The 18,064-nt window shown below is 33.7% G+C and overlaps 1 long non-coding RNA gene across 1 annotated transcript in view; it reads left to right on the plus strand.

The window, feature by feature from the left end:
- LOC130641186 (uncharacterized) overlaps nt 1-18,064 on the plus strand; it is a 43,803-nt gene that overhangs the window by 10,929 nt on the left and 14,810 nt on the right. The window lies entirely within an intron of this gene.

Raw genomic sequence — 18,064 nt, forward strand, 5'->3', positions numbered from 1 at the left:
AATATCATTATTAATAAAACCTTCATCCCCGGGGTTCTTTTTTACCTTTTAAGATATCCCATTATAATATTATTAAAAAAGAGTGGGAACGAGGTTATATATACGTATAATTATGTATAGTTATATATACGAGGTTATATATAACTATACAAAACATTCTCATATGTGACATTTCGTCTGACAAGTTTTTACGAAATAAAAAGTAGAAATCACGTTATTTCGAAGTTGACATATTAGCGATCTATTCGCCACATAAGAAATAAGTAACGAATTATCCGCTGGTACCCCGAATGGACGTGGTATTAGCGGATTATTTGCGAAAGAAAAATAAACACATTAACTGACACATTTCTTCTCTTTACAAAACTTTAATCATACAGAAATAACAATTGACTTCCTTGTTATCTTTTATGTAATAAAACCTTTGCTCCATTAATACCAATTCGCATTTCAGTGCAGTTATAGCTCTCCCGTGCGATTCAAAACAACTCCTCTCGTTGTGAATATCATTCACTGTATAAGCACAGTACCCCCTGGCTTCGTAACCCGAACAAAATCACGTAGCGCATGTTTAATGGAAATTGTTTTTTTCGCAATACCTCCTATGCAGGTGACAATGTCATAGGAGTCATTATTATGCGGCAACGTATCCTTCTCATTTATGCAGCACTGTTTTAGGTTGCGATAAATATTTCTTTCCTTTGCCTTTCGAAGCATTTCGTTCGATAAATCTATGCCATCAATAATCTTGTAACCCATATTTTGCAACGCAACACCAGTTAAACCCGTACCACATGCAACATCAAGGATTTTGACTTCGTTGTCTTCTACTTTGCTTCTCAGTAATTGCGCAGCGAAGTCGTTTATCGCCATTGCGCGACTTGGCAAAAGAACGTTGTCATATTCGTTTGCCCATTTGTCGTATGTTATATGTTATCAGCCGCTCTGTATTTTTCTAAGTCTGCATCAACATTGTGCGACAATGTGGCAAAGTCAGCCATTTTTTTACTTGTTATTATCTATTGCTTTTTGACCACTTCAATGTATTACCAAAGTCGCGTTGCAGAATCAAGTTATTAAGTTAAGATGTTTATTTAGCGTCTTTTAAAAACATTTTTATTTATTATTCTGGAACATGTTGTTGGCATAAAATAGTCCTGAGAACGAGGTTGGCAACAGGGTGTAGCTAACGTTTCGTGTTCAATTCTTTTATTGCATTGCTTTTTCTGATCGCATCGTGAAATTTTCACGGTAAAAACGTGTGTGTTTAAAAACACGCTTTTTATAAGAAAATCTAAATTCTAACTAGGCTGGTCATTGCCACAAACCTTTTGGTCGGCCAAAAGAAGGATGTGTTAGGACTTTTAAAGACGTCGTAACACTCTCCCATGAGGCCCTAGGCTAATCTACAACTTCGTAAGAATTTCTAGAACGTCGTAATATTATGTTATTGATATTGAAAATGTAATTTCAGGTAGAAACCACTCTTAAAAATAAATGTCTTCAAGATGGTTTATAAAATGGCCCGACTTAATCGATGAAAAATGAAAATAATCTGCGACGCATCAAAGAGAAAATTAAATAAACCAGTCAAACTCAGAAAGAATTTATGTAGAAAAATTGCACTCGATATTAAGGCAAGAAAATATCCCAGTGAGTTCAATGATTCTTGATTCTTGACTCATATTACTTTTCATTGCAGGGATATCGTTTTACTCAATAGAAGACGGTCAAGTTGGACTTATGTTTATATAACTACGGTATACAATGACGTTTTCTGTTTTTCTTTCTGTTTCGCTATCACAAAAACTTTGAAGGGCATAATAACCGGTAACTCGAATCTCTAAGGGAACAAGAAAAAATGTGCTACGATGTCCTACAACACTCTATTACGTCCTAGAGAGTTATACGACGTCCTGTAACCTTCTACGATGACTTTGCGTGATATGTACACAATATACATGCGCAACAGCTACACGCATCGTTGTTAACGTAACAAAATACACAGCAGAGGCTGATAGACGTGAGAACTGATAATTTAAGTAGGTTATTGGAGTTTCCTCAATGCTGTCATAACACTAGTATGAGCGCTACAATAAACAAAATTATTAATATGTTCAAAGGACGGACTTAAACCAAACCGATCACCATATGCAAAACTATTTCATGCATGGATATAAATACACAGATATACTGAAGTTATTGAAGAAGTACCACAGTTATTGTATGAGTATCAGGACACTTCATCGCAAGCTTAGACTTAAACGTTTGTGCAGAAAAAAGTTAGTTGTAAACTCCACGATACTTCCCCAAGATGTTTAGAAAAGTTTAAATGTTAAACAGCGTTTTTTTCAGGAGGTAAACAGTGCAGCGGTAACTTAATCCGTGTAGTGCTTCAGGTCTTTGATCCCAAAGGTGTTGAACTAAGAAAAAAGCATATATTGAAGCGCAGAAAGTATTTCAACTCTGTTCCGAATGATTGTTGCCACATAGATGGCAGCGGTAAATTGAAGCCGTTCGGTTTTTGTATGTGGGCATAGATGGCTTCAGTCAAAAATGTTATGGTGAATGGTATCTGAATCCAATAAAGTTTTTAAATAATATATAATAAAAAAATTTCCGTATTATCTAGCTGCTCTTCAAGGAATTTCTGGATCGCAAAGAAGATAAAAAGAGACAGAGGGACTGAAAGCATTCATGTTTGTAATGATCAAAGATTTTTAAGAAGAAGGTATAGTAGTTGCCTGCTAGAGATAAAGGTTTTCAATATGGAAAATCCCTCAGCGTATCGAAACATGGTGGTCTTTTCTTAAAAGAGATTTGCTGGGAAGACTAGGTAAACTATTTCAAAGATTTACGAGATTCCAGTTCGTATGGCAGTAGCGATATAGTGATAAACGATCTGAAATTTTGCTTTCAATGTTGTCTGCAATCTAAGTTAGATGAACTGAGTGGATTCTGCAATAACCACACAATACGGAACTCTAAAGACGCACGCGGTCCTCACGATCGTCCAAAGATTAAGTATGAACTACTGTTAGGGTCTTTATTACAATCGTGTAAATCTTTCAGCCAATATATAAGAAAACGTTTCTAATAAAATCATCTTTCTTTTCATAAAAAAAACTAGAAGCAAAAAACTGGCTACAGCATCAAAAATATCAAATCATAAAATGTCTTCGGGACACATAAAATTCTAACATAATATCAACAAAATATTACCTCAAAAGATAAAAAAATTAAACAGTGGCTGACACAAAAAACCTTTTATTTTCTGTTTGAAACCACCAATAGGTATTCGATCACAGCCCATACAAAACATTAAAAAAAGTTTCGGCTCAAAACTACCAATATCTATTTTTCTATTTTTGTCAACTTTTGCAGCATCTGAAAGTGCTAGTTTTAGTTCTAACATTGAATCATCTTCTTGTTGTGCTTTAATAGAACCTAACTCAGATTCTACGACGCACTTTACATTTCTAAGGATTTAATAAATTGTTAACTTCTGCAATACGCTACATACAGCTAAAATCTCCTGCCTCAATCTGACTTATCATAAATTTCAAAGCAGCATCCTTCACTTCGTTAATATTGGAAATAGCATAGACAATTAAGGGATGGAGGCATTCAGGTCCACGACTAGCTGTCAATATAGAAACACCTGAAACTTGTGCCAGTTTGTATTATAGTCTCAAATGAAGTTTGTCAGATGCGGCACTAGGCAACAACGAAAATGAAAAACAAAAAAAAACAACTTCAATTCGCAAATTGTGCCATAGATAAACACAAGAATTCACGATATGGACCTCCCTTATCCTCCCCACGTTCACCACAATACCGTGCATTAACATGTTGACATGACAAGTTAAAACTAAAATTTGTCGAAACATAACACTTCAGAATTGATGATGAATCCTTTGCAATTATCTCCTTGAATACACGTTTATCGCTATTTTTTAAGTAATCTTCCTGGTATTCCTTATTTTTTCAGGTTTCAGTGTTTTAAATGGTGAAGACGTTGATGCCTCTTCATGCAGAAACTGTTAAACCTAAAATGCGTGGAAAATAAATTCAACTACATACAAAGCACTAAGTTCAATATATAAGATTTGCTTAAAAATGGTATAAAACACTGCCTTTAAAGTACATTCTAAGATTTTTAAACTTGCTACGCAGATTCCATTTTTTAAAATCAACTTTCACATAAATATGTGAACTAAGCCCTTACCCCATCATTTCTAAATTCCTCCATGGAATCATCCTCTAGTCTTTGCTCATCAGGAAATAGAATATTAAATTTCTATTTATTCTATACTGTAACAGGTCCAATATGGGAAAAGGTTAGAGTTTATAGTAGAAGTGTGATTTTGAAATTTGAAATATATTTTTTTTAATTGTACATGATATTCATTGAATTATCGAAATACCAGTACATTATCTCCGTTTCACTCTTTGCAATAAAAACATGATAATAATGCAACTCTGAACGTACACCAAAGTCTTTAAGACTAACAGTGCCAGATGAAGTCAAAACTACAGGCTGTTTTGATTGAACCATATTCAGTATACATCATATGTACATGTTGAAGGTTATCAGCTTAAATTTTTCAGGTAGCATACATAAACTACCCACCCAGTCATACACAGCAGCCATTTTCTCTAAAGAATGAAATAATCTAATCTTTGAACCCACTGTCACATGTTAAATACAGCATCAGATAATAGAGGCTCTGATTGGAGCCTAGACCTTCTGGTTCCAAAAGAGCTTTCGGTCAGATCTCTTGATCTTTTTCATTTTTCTTTTTTCTTGTCTTCTTCTGATCAGTTTTCAATGACAAATCATTTTCATTTTGACATTCCTTCCTTAAATTTTGTCTTTCAATGTTACTGCCTAAGAGCTGACTGCCTCCCATTAGGAGTTTGTGAATTCATGGATCTGGAACAAAATGACAAATCATCATCACTGATCGGAATTGGTAATGAATGTAGTTGTAGTTTGTAATTTATATCAAAATCATCTGATTTATCATGACAGTCCAAGCATTTTAGATAGATTATCTTGTGTAGTTCCTTTTCGAGTTTGCAAATATATTCGTATATGTGTCAATATAAACATTGTTTCGACTACTCTTCCACAGTAGAACTCCAGCTTATTGGTGAACCACTGAAATTACAAATCTTTTGAGTTAACGAAGAAAGTGATCCTAGATGACTTTTACCACCAGGAAAAAATAAATTCAGAGCAATTTTCGATATACTACTCTACTTGTCAGTTTTATCAACGTTTTTTGTCACCTATAACACCATCTTATCATTATCAAAATAATGCTAATTAGGAAGAAAATCAACTTTTTTCTACGTGGCAAGGTTTAATTTGCAGCTTTATGCAGAAAATAAAAGTACAAAAGATTACTAGCTGACAGACCCAGTTTCGCCCATGCCTTTTAGAGATAAAAAAATTTTTCCCAAAATGTCGCAGATTTTTAATTTATTCACTTCAAGTTTATTTTTTTTCTTTTGGTTGCCATAAAAAATATAATGTATCAGATCCGTTTTATCATTGAATGCACCTTTATCCGATCTAATTTCAGAAAATTAAATGTGCAATAACTTCATTAAAAAAGTAAAGTTATTGACTTGAAACTTCATGCAGTACTTTTAGACCAATGGGATAAAGAAAATTTTGCATGAGGCATAGAAAATTTACACAGGTTTTTGAGGAATAGTGAAAACCTATAAATTTTAAGCAAAAATGAAAAACATCAGAGGATTTTTGATAAAAGAATTCTTGTTTGGCCTATAAACAGGCTATGAAGAGATTTCAGACGAGTCGAAAACCATAAAACTTTAACATACACTTTGATTGAGCGGTCAACCTGGGAAATGGTTAAATACAGGATCTTAAAATTGCGGTAGATATTCAACAGCTGTCCACTGTGATATCTTATCTCAAGGCAATGGACATAAAGGAATCACAGGTCAAAACTGGGTTCAAAACGAGTAGTTTACATAATGTTCTTTCCGTTAAAAGAGCCACCACTGCAATAATAATTAAAACTAGTCGATAAAGTCCGTGGAAGAATCCACTTAGGCAGGATAAAAATGGAAAAGAAGCATCATTTGAATTTTAATGACGCCAGCAACCCATCCACCAAAGAAAATTGGAACCTTGTTTTCACGTCACCAATGGCATGTCAAAACCAAAATTCTTTTTTTAGAAATTTCTATACACGTTGCCTTCATCGTACTGATCTTGGAGCGCTGAACAAGAAAATATATAGGATCAAGTACTTTTGACAAACGGTTGCAGAGATATTAGGCTTTAAAGATTTTTTGATGACGTCATCAACTCGTTCATTCCGAAACGGATTTGGGGACCCAGGTTTGGGAAATTTACCCAAATTGGTCCCTGGTGGTACCTAGTTATCCACGCTGTGAAAAATCATTGACGTCACCAGCTCGTTTCCAAGTTATTTAGCCTCAAAATTTTAGGTGCATTGTAATGCTTTCATTAATTTAATCTTATGTATTAATTCCCTTGCGTGAGTCCAAGACACGAAAATCACGGGTTACTTTTTTATGACGTGGCGTTACGCTAAAATTTACCAAGTTAAAAAAAAACCTAAAGCAAACCTAAACCTACGATGATATAACATTACAAGGAGAATTGATTGAAAATGTATCAAATAATTGTAATCCAATTTATGAAGCGAAGTTTAGTAGTCGAAGTAAAAATTGATTGAATTTCATCCAGAGAACGCTAGCAAGCTACCTGCTGAGAAAGCGGAAGAAATCAGGTGTGTTGTTTAGATTATTTAGGAGTGAAATGAATTTGGGTGCATAACGATATTTTAGCCGTTTATTTCAGAGCTAAATTTTTCCTTAGTATTACGTTTGTTGTTGTGTCTTGCGCTGGAAAATATTTTCTTTAAGCACTTATTGTGCAAGATTTACTCTGAAAAATGAGTGAGACGTTTAGAATATCGTAGGAATATGACTAAGCTTAATAGTTTGTTTAAAATATGCACTTTTGTATAACGCACAAAATTGATTAGAAGTTTACTTTTTTATTGTATGTCAAACAAACTGAACTTTTTTCTGTCCGAGCAATAGGCTGTTACATATAACAGAATTTGCCATTAGCTAGCTATAATAACTTATAGCATGCTTTATTTTATTAAGGCATTATATATTTTCAGGCCATAGTCATGCTAAGAACATAGTGACAATAATGAGGATAGCATTTGTCAAAAAAGTTAAGAACATCAGGCTGAAACCGAAACACACTATTCTTATAAAAACAGAGTCTATATCCTGGAGAAGAATTTACATAAACTGTAGAAAGTAATTTTTCCGTTGTTACTGTTTTTAAGACTACAGACTGTGTAATTCAGTGTTGATGTCGTTTTAAAAAACCTAAACCTACAACCTAAACTTAAATCAATGTTTACATCTGTTACGTTACGATCGTTTGAAATATATTCGATTCTTACATTCAAAAACGCTGCATTGTTATCTTCTTTGATTTTATGCGTGATTTTCTTGATTATAAGTTTGGGTCTGTTCTTTTAATATTTTGGATTGAAATATTCCGATATACAATATACCAAATGATTCAAGTTTTTATATTTCTCCTTTGTTGTGTTTTTATCTATTAATTTCTTATATTTTGAGTATAACTTTGGACTGAATAGCTGATTTTTTATGACTTAACGAAAAATGTTGGATTTTTTTTATTTCCGCCGCGTAAGGCGGAATCTTTAAAATCGCCTTGGAAGATAGAGAGATGGGGACCACCTATAGCCTGTGTCCAGAATAAAGTATTTTACCCTAGGCCTGGAGATTGTTTAATTTCTTAAAATCCAATAGAAATGCGTCCAATAGAAATTTTTTAGCCAATAGGATCTCAGATTGTCAGAATCTGATTTCGTGGCTTCCTGTGTAGTTTTATTTTGGTTATTTAATAGTATTTACTTCACATTATTTTTCTGGGAATCTAGACTTCTATGGTTTACTTTGTCAATTTTACGGAATTTGTATCATCAAATTTTTAAAACTTTCCAGATAGATCCCCAGCTTTTACTTTTTTAGAACTATGTGTAAATCTGTATATTTTTGTTATTTATTCAGATGTAATTAAATTGAAGTATATATAAATTGCGTTATTTGTCGCTTATATTTAAAAATTTTCAGACCAGGTTACTTTAACCCCTTTTTTATATAACCGCATACTTATATAAACCGCAGACTTAAATCATTGTTTTTCCAACTAAAACTACTCAAGAAATGGAATAGTCAAAAAGCTTCAAAAAGCGATTAAGTCACATAGTTTTGCGCAATTAATCAATCATTTATCCTGTTTTTAAATTGGAAATCTCAGCCTTGGGTCGACCATTGAACGTTTTGCTCTGTGGAAAGTTTCTCTTGACAAGGCGGAAATCTTCAAGCCTTAAGGCTTCTTGTTTAATGTTTGGTAGTTTTTTGACATTTTCCATTTTTATTTTATAATTTTTTTTTGTTGCACATGTTTATATTTTTAGACGTTTTGTTTAAGCAGTTCTAAATATAGAATAATGCAGATTGTGAGCAACCTCGGTCCGAGGGCTTTTTTCTCTTTTTGCCATCCCGTTATAAAAGAGACAGAGAGCACGGGGTCGAGGATAAAATGTGCGTTTGGAAAATTCAAACTACTGTTTTGTATGTTTTTGTTTGGTATCCCTTACATCAGTTTAATGAGAGATTCAATGGATTCTTTCATAGGAATTCAGAAAACTGTTATTTCTTAGATTTTGTGTAAAAATGGACATCCTTATATTTTTAGACGTTTTGTTTAAGCAGTTCTAAATATAGAATAATGCAGATTGTGAGCAGCCTCGATCCCAGGGCTTTTTCTCTCTCTTCCGTCCCGTTACAAAAAGAGCCAAAGAGCCGATGTTGGGTTGTAAGTTTTAAAAATTCAAATTACCATATGTTTAATTTTTTGTTTGGTATCTTTTACATCTGTTTAATGAGAGATTCAGTGGATTCTCCCACGGGTACCCAGCTAGTATAATATACTGACGTTAAAGTAGTGTTATTTTCGTCGCGCCGTAACATCAAAAAATTTAACATATTAGACATGCATTTTTCGGCAACATCAAAGGAAAATAAAGACATCCACTTTATCTGCCACAGACAGAAAGACAGACGCACTTAGCGTATTATTGTAGAGACTAGTCGATAAGGCCCGTGGAGAAATCCACTTAGGCAGATGGACAATGGAAAAGTAGAGTTGTTATAAATGTTTCGCTGACGACAGCAGTGAAGATCCCACAAAAATTGGAGATACTTATTTTATTCTTTGATTGTAATGTGTAGAGGTTGGAACGCTGATCAAGATAATGTATAGAATAATATGTTTCCGAGGAACGCCAAAGGAGATATAAGGGTTTAAAAGTTGTGTTGACGTCAGCAAAGGCCCGTGGAAACACAAAAATTTTTTTTGAAATTTATATACCTGTTGCCTTCCTCGAATAGATCTTGAGATGCTGATCAAGAAAATGTATAGGATCATGTACTTTTAACAAACAGTTGCAGAGATATTAGAGTTTGAAAGTTTTTTGATGACGTCATCGACCCGTCTATTCCGAAACGGATTTAAAGACCTAGGTTTGGGAAACTTACCGTAATTTGTTCCAGGTAGCCCTAGTTACCCACGCGCTGGAGAATCATTGACGTAACCACCTCGTTTCCAAGTTATTTGACCTCAAATTTTAAGTGCGCTGTAATGACTTTACTAAGCTTCATTAACTTTCGTTTGACGTCAATACTATTTTAACTGTAAAATTGGTAAATTACAGAACAATTTCAGAGGTGATGTTTTATAGAACTTGTTAAAGAAAATTGTGAACAATATAATGCACTTTGCTAAAGTAACAGACAGACACACGGAACTGGCGTATTATTATATAGACTACTCAATAAGGCCGGTGAAAGAATCCACTCAGGGAGAAGATAAGGTTGTTTTGCAGGTTTTGCTAACGTCAGCAGTGCAAAATGTAGTTTATCTGCTGCCTGTTATGCGTGCAGATTGAAACGGTGATAAAAAAAGTATATAAGATCGTATGTGTTCACAAACGCATAAGGAGATATAAGTGTTTTAAAATTTTAAAATTTTGATGACGTCAGTAAATCTTCAGTAAAAAGTACAAAAAAAAATTTTTGTTAGAAATTTGTAATGTAAAATTCACTTAGGGAGAATTACATTGGAAAAGAAAATCGTAACTTGTGTTTTGATGACGTGTGCCAGGACCCGTGAAAACAAAAAACTTTTTTCTTAAAATTTGTTGACACATTGCTTCTAATGTGTAGAGCTTGAAACGCTGATCAAAATAATGTATAGAATGTGCAACACCAACAATACAAAAAAAGTCAGAAATAACACATCTCAAATATTTACATTGTATAGATCTGCAGTGACCTTTACCAACCATTTTAAACGTCAATGTTAAAAAGAATAAGGAGTAAACTTTGAATCAACAAAGATATTATTTTTGGAAAACATAGTGTAATGGTCTGTTCTCACAAAACTTTACACAAAATGTACAACAGATTGGTTTTTGAAGAGAACATCCAGATCAACAAAAATCAGTTCATTTAGCATGTTCTATTTTGCTATTGTCCATAAATATTCCACAAGAATGTTATGAAACACATCAAATTATAGAAAAATCAGGCATTTCATAAAATATAAAAAAGAAAAAAGTTTTTGTCAAAACAATTAATTTTTATCATCACCAAACACAGTTATTATATTAAATTATTATCAAAAACATGAAACCATACAGTTTAGTTTTCCCCAACAAAAGTGTATAACAAATATGAAAAAGCCATTAGCTTACACAACAGCCATCAGTAGAGTCCAATTCCACAAAAATTTAGATAGGTTAAAAACATTACTAGACACAAATTTTTTTGTAATACGTCCATCACTCAAATTATCTCTTACTACATCTTTCACCTCTTTATTACTTTCATTTTCCTCTATGCCAGAGTCATTTTTTCTTTCTACATCGTTGGTATTTCTTTCTCGACAAACGTTAACTTCAGCAGGAAACGGTTGTTCAATTTCTGCAATCACATTTATTTCGGGTGCGGGTAGTTTTTTGCGTTTTCGTTTTGATACATTTGGAGAAGAAAAGGAGGATTTTATGAAGACCAAATCATTAATCAATTGAAACGATTCCAAATATGGCCGTTCTAATTTCTTGATGTCAGTCTTTGAAAGGCCAAGTTTCAGCGACTTTCTTTTACGCTTACCGCGGATTTCCGACATTAAACAGTTGAGATCTCTTAATAAGCAATCCAAGTATTTGGAAGCGGTATCTGGTACAGCATGTTCAAGAAATTTAACCATTTTTGTCCAAAACATTAATTCGCTTTCTTTCCATTTTCTAAGATATTCATCGACAAGAATTTTCACAAGGGCGTTACCTCCACAGCGCAAAACATTCTTCCAACGATTTAAAGAATTGGAGGACATTTTGCCAACGCAAGGATGTTTTTTAATTGAAAGTCCATTTGGTACGATATTTGATTCGACACATATTGACATAAAAACATAATGGTTAAAATTTCTCACTGTCTTTTCTGAAAAACACAACAGCTCTGCGGACGACATTTCTTTCTACGAGACACTTCTTTACCTTTATGGTGGTCACAGGATAAATTTACTGCATGTTAGATATATATTCATTCTTAAAGCAGAATCGTGTAAGTTTAAATATAAGTATATGGAGTCAAAAAAAAACAAGTATTTATAACAACGTTTCGATCATTTCTTCGTCAGGTGTACAAAAAGAGTCTCGTTCCAGAATATATATAAAAAAGGTTACAGTTCATTACTTTACAATAATTACAATGTTTAAAACAATACAATTATGTATATTTTTCTATTCAAAAACTTCTTTTTACACAATAAAAACCTTTATTACAAAAAAAAAGTGATGTAACTAAAAGGTTAGATGCATTTTTTGATATCTTAATCCTCTCGTCACAGAGGGATGCTATTTTATGAAACATTTACTAAGTTCTCTTTGTTCCACTATTGCAAGCTGGTTATGTCTAGCTAGGCTACCTTGAAGGTCATCTACTTTTAACTCCACAACCTCCTTAAACATATCCTTGGAAAAATTGAAGTTATTGATATATTGATTAATTTAATCTTAACATTTGATCGGTTTTGTTGACTTCTCTGTATGTATTTCATATTTCGTTTTGAGACACCAGTACATACTTTGGCTTTCACACATCTTCCAATTTTTTAACATTTTTTCGGTTTTGAAGCAGCCCTTTGTCTTTTATTTATGAAATCTACATCTCTCTCATGTTCGGTCTTCTCCATTTCTTGGCGAAATCGATCAGGAACAGATGTCGATGTGTAAGACTAGATGGGACTAGATGCTCTGCCGTTTCGACTATCATACGATTTCCACCTTTAACATTTTTACCTTTGTTTTTTTTTTTTGTTGTGGTTAATGTCCTCCCATTAATTTGTTCGTGAATGTCTTTGAATGTTTTCAACAAGCAGTCTTATAGTGTTCTTTCTATTGTCGCCATGCTCCTCAGGCTTTTAAATTATCGATTTCCGATGATCTTTTCATCAATAGCCTGGAAATTTATTCTAGTTCTTCTTACAAAATTTAGAGATATGTAACGGTTCTTAGCTCTTTATCAAGAGAAGATTCTTTAACCTCTGGTTGTGTCTTTTTGGTTTACGACATCTCTTTAAACAAAGGTTCTAATTAATTTAGTATTGTGCTATATTTTTACCTGTTGTAGGTGCTTAGAAAGAAAAAGTGCGTTTCTTTCAGAGTGAAAAGTGTTACTCAAGAAAACAAAAATAACAGATGCATCGTTGAAAAAACAATATCGAACGTTGTGTCTGTCATAAAATAATAAACCAAGAAGACGTAAAAAAATTATTGCACAATTTTTTTTGATTTGCTGACTCTCGAGCCGAACACAACGGTCAGAAACAGAAGAGAACATAAAATTTTCTGCTAATAATTTCCACTTCACAATATTGCTCCTGTTTCAATATAGAAAGTAAACACACTGCGCAATTTTCACGACATAAAATAATCTGATTGACTAAATAATTTTCTACATGTGTTTCCAAACACAACGCAAAGAAAAAGTTGACGTTCACGTGATGTCAACATTTAAATTACGCATGCTCAGAAGCTTTTCTATTTTTTTCTTTTCCGTTCCGCCGAAAATTTTCTTGAAGTGAAAAACAGCCTTAAAAGGTGCAGGCATAAGTTTATCGCATAAAATTTACGCTGTTCAAATATACTCCGCTTCAGCACTAAAAGATATGGTTCGGTTTCGAATCAATATAAATAGTTCCTTTTCGTGCTTCCAACTGTAGTTAGAAGCACAAATCGCTGTATTCTGTCTGACTATTCTCTTTAATAATAGCCGTATTTTTTCTGTTTGTCCGCGAAATACGCGTCCTGTTACTGAACACAAAATTCTTATATCTGCACGAAATACTAAATGCGATATATTTTAGCCGACTGTTTTTTAATCGCCTCCGCGTAGCAGGTAATTGCAATGTCCTTTTTTTATGAAACACCAATCTGAGATTTTGACGGCCACGAGTAAAGCAGAGAGCAGTGTTATTACGGCCATTTTGAAAGCTGTGTGCCTTTGACGTTGGTAAGTCTGTTTTTATCTTCTGAAAGCTGTTTATTTTTTCTTTCTGTTTTTATATGTAAGGTAAATATATTTTTACGTTTTTTAGTCACATACAAATCATAAACTTACCAATTTTGAGATTTTGACTACGAACGTATATATAGATTTCATGGCTAGCTAGCCTTTCATTCAGTTTGACACAACAGCTTTTTATCTTATCCAGCAATATTACTACTTGTGTTATTTTTACCAATCTGATTTTAACTAAGTTGCAACTCGGGGCTATCTAGCTAGCTGTTAGCTATCTCTTTCCCTAGCTAAAAAGTGAAGGTATCTAAATGAATACAGTTGGCTACAACAAAATTTTCAAATCTTTCTTACGCTTAATGAAAATCCAGTTTTGTAGCTACACCTTTTTATTGTCATAAGAGCTTATCCCGAAAAATAAAATTGCTGAAGGAATTTTTTTTTAGCTGAACGGGGTTGAGATGCACTGGTTCCCGTTTTTTCTTTATTTAAACCGAAGTTGCGATAAAGTTTTTTATGGAAAAGGTGTACACGCCTATACTCCTCTGTAACTCTATGAAACTGTACAAGCGCTTAGCCCAATGTTAACAACGGACTGTTTTTTTGGAAAAGGGTATAACGTCTAGACACATGCGCAACACCGCTTACCTGTACTAAGCGCTTAGTCCATTGTTAACGACATATGCAACACGTTTTACCTGTATATGTTAGGAGCTTAGCTCAGTGTTAACAACAGAGTGCATCCTGTGTTTTTATGTAAACCGAAGTTGCGATATAGTTTTTTTCAAAAGGGTATTACGCCTAAACGTATACGTTACATGGTTTACATGATCCAAGCGTTAAGTTCAATGTTAGTGACGAGCTGTTTCCTGCGTTTCTGGGTAGCAACGAGTTTCAAACTGTGTTTTTATTTCGGCTTAAGTTGTAGAAAGTTATTTTTTGGAAAAATATATTAAACCGAAAACGTAATGTTGTGTGCGCTTCACTCGATTTACGACATACTATATACCTGTACTTAAGCGCTCCACCTGAATGTGTGGCGCAGTTTACGGTGCTTATTATTCGCTCTATCACGCATTTAATGTCGGGTAACAGAGTCACTTTTGGCTTAACCCGGCGTTTCGCCACCGGTCACCTGGCTAGACTCATTAATAATTGCCGTATTTTGTCTGTCGCTGCGCAGTTTTGTTTAGTATTTTTCAAATGTGGTCAAAGGTTTCATACGGCGAATCCGCCGCAAATTCGTTACTTTTTCACACACGTAGGCCAAACAGACAGCGTTAAAAAGTTGCTAGTCTCATTCTCTATCACGCTTGAATAGCGAAATACGCCACGTCAATTTCAATTTCGATTTCAAATATTCTTATATTTTTCTTGGTGTATGTTTGTGTTTTAAAAATCTTGAACACTATTATGGAATGCCAGAAAGATTGTCTAAAAACTTTCAAAGTCCCATACTATACTGTACAGTAGTCATGTCCTACTACGCAGTGGACCAAATCTACTGCGCAGCGAAGTAGAATTGTTTTTGCTGCACAGTAGTGGTCTTTTCCTGCTGCTCGACAATGGCAGATATGGGAAATTGTATAAACTGTATAAGTAATGAACAGAAAAAAAAACAGTCACAACCACACTAGTATAACAAATAGAAACATATCAATGAACAAGACTCAGCTACAACTACCTAACGTCCTCTTGTTTTTTATTTCTCTAAGCGCTATTAAAATATGTCTGACAATGTCTGACTTCCAATTTCTAATAACTGTGTCGTCTAACTTAATACCATTATATAACCAGCGTAGAAGGTTAGGTAAATCAATTTAAATGTTAATTACTCACCTTTTCTGTTCTTTAGGCATAAAGAGTATACTCACTTGATTTAATTTCACTAACTCGTGTGACCCCCGGAATAGGAACAGCACATGAATAAGCACCATATACAGCCATCAGGTGGAATATGATGGACACAAAATTTGGAAGGATCAATCATACACATACTTTTTGTTTTGTTCACAATTTGCTTACGCGATTTAGGCAAGAGACAATTATTCGAAAATTCGATGACGAAAATAGGCCTTAAAAAGCTTTAACAAATATAGCTACAGCTTTAAAAAGTGTGAACTTTATTTCACCAAAAGGTTTCATTTAATGCAACCTCGTCCCCAGGGCATCTTGTATCTTTTCTGACCCCGGGACGGCGATACGAGCATGGCCCTGGAGGAGGCCTCTTAATGTGACCCTCCATGACACAGTTTTTCTGTGTGTAATATTTAATGAGATTTATCTCAATTGCCCAAGGTTTTATATATAACGTTGCAGCGCTAAGCGAGCTCGGCGTTTTACGTCACAGATACGTGCGACGAGTTTGATTTTATTCCTTTTATATGCAACACACATAAACTGCTCGCATATTGCCCTTAATTGTTTTCTAAATGTATGAATATACAATCATGTTATTTAGGCTGCTGTTTACTTGAAGAAATTCAAGCAATTTAGATATGTGTATTTTTCTGAATTGGTTGGCTAACTAGCACATGGTTGCAAAACTTGTACCTAGGGGAAACTTGGAAATTGGTAAATGATTTGTCCGCACCTAATCATATCTACAACACTTCGTTGGTTCTCTAAGGTGAAAATATGGCTACATAATTTTCAAATGGCCATGTCATTCTAGGTGTCTGACTGAAAGTAGCTAGGCAGAAATTTAACTTCATAATAACATTTACACTTTTTATTCATTTTGGCTGAACTTTAGAATTCTTATTTACTCATTTATGTTCATATCTGTGTCGACATTTCTGCTTTTATATAAAGGCCAAGATTTTGCTGTACAAATCTCTCGTATATGGTGGACTCACTACTTGCAGTTATATTTGGTGAAAAAGGCTTCAAAAAGTATTTACTTCAGAAGAAGTTTTTTTGCTTTTATATTTTGTGGCCTTAACATTTCCAAAAAGCCACCCATTACTGATAGATTCTGTTTTTTCTTTTCCTAATGACATGTTTTTAAAACGCTTTACAGCCTTTTTATTTCTTACTCAACAAGCTCACATTTTATTGCACACACAGATATACAAAAACAAGGATTTTGTTTGTTTAAAACATAAATAATCCAAACAATTTATCAAAAGCATTATGCTGGTTGGGTTCAATGCATCACTGCCTTAATAGTTTAGAAAGAATTGGTATAGGACTTTACCAACAGCAAAGTATTGCTACCTTAAAAGAAAAAAATGTTTGAGGAATAATTTAGGACCAAAATTAGTTCCATAAAGTCCCACTTTTTAGAGCTCATCAAAATACATCTATTTATTGTTATCATTCTGCTTGGAAAATATTTAAAATGCCAAACTAGCTAACCGTGAAGATTAATTCAGTATTCTCATAAGAGCATCCAATCAGAAAAATGTATCAGCAAAAAGATAATCTTTGCAACTAAATTTTTCGTTTACTAGCATAATTTTAGATTGAATCTTATCTGAGCTATTTCTGAGGTTAGAATAGCTTTAACATTTTCTAAACATGTATATCTTAGTCAAAATTGATATGCTGCCAAAAACGGCTTATCGGCGTCTCTGAAAAGGGCTAAATTCTATAAAGTATAATGATAATAGAATTATTTTTTGGCTCATTTTCATCACACCAATCTAAAACGATATCATACCAAATCTCAAGTCAATATTTTAATTTTTACTGAAGTTATGGGACGCTAATATACTTTATATATATACTCGGTTTAGACTTTTTTGTTATTTTTTATGTTTACTGCGTTGTAATTAGTATAAAAAATCTTGAGATAATATATCACAGTGGTGAGCTGTTCAAAATCTACCACTATCTTCAGTACATCCTGGATTTAACCATATGCCAGATTGAGCGCTCAATCAAAGTGTGACGTAAAATTTGATTGAGTTCGATTTTCTGATATTTCTACATAGCGTGTTAAAAAAGGGCTAGCAAGAATCAGTTTAAGAAAGCCTTCCTATCTTCTCTGTTCCTCAAAATAGTTGTGTAATTTTTTATGCCTTGCGTAAAATTATTTTTTAATTGGATTGGTCGAAGAGTACTCTATAACAAGTTTCAAGTCAATTACTTTATTTTTAAAGTTATTGCACTTTGAATTTTCTTGAATTAGGTCGGCTTAATGTGCATTATTAGTATTATTGTTGTTCCGAATATTTATGTGTATAGGTTATAGCCGCTTCAATGTTGGAAACACTGTTATCAATGTGGGTCATGTGTTCGGAATGTGTACATTAAGTATACACCGGTCGTACCTACCCAATTTCCCACACATGGCATGAGGACTGAACCACGGACCTTGTGATTACGAAGCGACCTCCGTAACCACAAGTCC

Source organism: Hydractinia symbiolongicarpus, chromosome 4 (genome assembly GCF_029227915.1).
Source record: "Hydractinia symbiolongicarpus strain clone_291-10 chromosome 4, HSymV2.1, whole genome shotgun sequence".
Lineage (NCBI taxonomy): Eukaryota > Metazoa > Cnidaria > Hydrozoa > Anthoathecata > Hydractiniidae > Hydractinia > Hydractinia symbiolongicarpus.